Here is a 2,500-nt window from a genome sequence, read left to right as displayed (position 1 = left end):
GGGAGGCAAGAGCAAGGTGCGATGTAGGTCCCCGGGGCCTTTTGTCGTACCATAGGCACGAGTGGTGTGTGTGTGTGGCAAAGACTTTCTGCGCAGTGTCCCAGGGGCACGGGGAAAGGTTGTTGTACCATAGGCACGAGAAAAGTTGTCGTACCATAGGCACGAGAAAAGTTGTCGTACCATAGGCACGAGTGGTGTGTGTGTGTGTGGCAAAGTGCTACTGAGCGGTGTACCAGGGGCAGGGCGAAAAGTTGTTGTACCATAGGCACGAGAAAAGTTGTTGTACCATAGGCACGAGAAAAGCTGTCATACCAGGGGCACGGAGGAAAGTTGTTGTACCATAGGCACGAGAAAAGTTGTCGTACCATAGGCACGAGGAGAGTTTGTGTGGCAAAGTGCTACTGAGCGGTGTACCAGGGGCACGGCGAAAAGTTGTTGTACCATAGGCACGAGAAAAGTTGTCGTACCATAGGCACGAGAAAAGTTGTCGTACCATAGGTACGAGGAGTGTGCGTGTGTGGCAAAGTGCTACTGAGCGGTGTACCAGGGGCACGGCGAAAAGTTGTTGTACCATAGGCACGAGAAAAGTTGTTGTACCATAGGCACGAGAAAAGCTGTCATACCAGGGGCACGGAGGAAAGTTGTTGTACCATAGGCACGAGAAAAGTTGTCGTACCATAGGCACGAGAAAAGTTGTCGTACCATAGGCACGAGTGGTGTGTGTGTGTGGCAAAGTGCTACTGAGCGGTGTACCAGGGGCACGGCGAAAAGTTGTTGTACCATAGGCACGAGAAAAGTTGTTGTACCACAGGCACGAGAAAAGCTGTCATACCAGGGGCACGGAGGAAAGTTGTTGTACCATAGGCACGAGAAAAGTTGTCGTACCATAGGCACGAGGAGAGTTTGTGTGGCAAAGTGCTACTGAGCGGTGTACCAGGGGCACGGCGAAAAGTTGTTGTACCATAGGCACGAGAAAAGTTGTCGTACCATAGGCACGAGAAAAGTTGTCGTACCATAGGTACGAGGAGTGTGTGTGTGGCAAAGTGCTACTGAGCGGTGTACCAGGGGCACGGCGAAAAGTTGTTGTACCATAGGCACGAGAAAAGTTGTTGTACCATAGGCACGAGAAAAGCTGTCGTACCAGGGGCACGGAGGAAAGTTGTTGTACCATAGGCACGAGAAAAGTTGTCGTACCATAGGCACGAGGAGAGTTTGTGTGGCAAAGTGCTACTGAGCGGTGTACCAGGGGCACGGCGAAAAGTTGTTGTACCATAGGCACGAGAAAAGTTGTCGTACCATAGGCACGAGAAAAGTTGTCGTACCATAGGTACGAGGAGTGTGTGTGTGGCAAAGTGCTACTGAGCGGTGTACCAGGGGCACGGCGAAAAGTTGTTGTACCATAGGCACGAGAAAAGTTGTTGTACCATAGGCACGAGAAAAGCTGTCGTACCAGGGGCACGGAGGAAAGTTGTTGTACCATAGGCACGAGAAAAGTTGTCGTACCATAGGTACGAGGAGAGTTTGTGTGGCAAAGTGCTACTGAGCGGTGTACCAGGGGCACGGCGAAAAGTTGTTGTACCATAGGCACGAGAAAAGTTGTCGTACCATAGGCACGAGAAAAGTTGTCGTACCATAGGTACGAGGAGTGTGTGTGTGGCAAAGTGCTACTGAGCGGTGTACCAGGGGCACGGCGAAAAGTTGTTGTACCATAGGCACGAGAAAAGTTGTTGTACCATAGGCACGAGAAAAGTTGTCGTACCATAGGTACGAGGAGAGTTTGTGTGGCAAAGTGCTACTGAGCGGTGTACCAGGGGCACGGCGAAAAGTTGTTGTACCATAGGCACGAGAAAAGTTGTCGTACCATAGGCACGAGAAAAGTTGTCGTACCATAGGTACGAGGAGTGTGTGTGTGGCAAAGTGCTACTGAGCGGTGTACCAGGGGCACGGCGAAAAGTTGTTGTACCATAGGCACGAGAAAAGTTGTTGTACCATAGGCACGAGAAAAATTGTTGTACCATAGGCACGAGAAAAGTTGTCGTACCATAGGTACGAGAAAAGTTGTCGTACCATAGGCACAAGCAGTGCGTGCGTGTGTGTGGCAAAGTGTTTCTGCGCAGTGTACCAGGGGCATGTTTGAATTTACATTCTGGAGTACCAGGGGCACGAGGATTTTGCCAGTGGTGTTTTGCTTTGTCAGTGGGAGGGGGCTTAAGTGTGGGTCCACGGGGCATGCTGGAGGTCAAGGTCCATGCTGGATATGCGCTGGAGGGTAACTGCAGGAGAAGGAAAGCTAGTGGGGATTAGAGCAGGGGAGGATGTGCGTCCCCGGGGCCTGCTGGAGGTCAAGGTCCATGCTGGATATGCGCTGGAGCGTAACTACAAGAAAGGTAAGCTAGTGGGGGATTAGAGCAGGGGAGGATGTGCGTCCCCGGGGCCTGCTGGAGGTCAAGGGCCATGCTGGATATGCGGTGGAGGGTAACTGCAGGAGAAGGAAAGCTCA

This window comes from Maylandia zebra, unplaced genomic scaffold, assembly GCF_041146795.1.
Source record: "Maylandia zebra isolate NMK-2024a unplaced genomic scaffold, Mzebra_GT3a scaffold34, whole genome shotgun sequence".
NCBI lineage: Eukaryota > Metazoa > Chordata > Actinopteri > Cichliformes > Cichlidae > Maylandia > Maylandia zebra.
The sequence above is the reverse complement of the archived record's forward strand: the minus strand, read 5'-3'. Positions refer to the sequence as shown.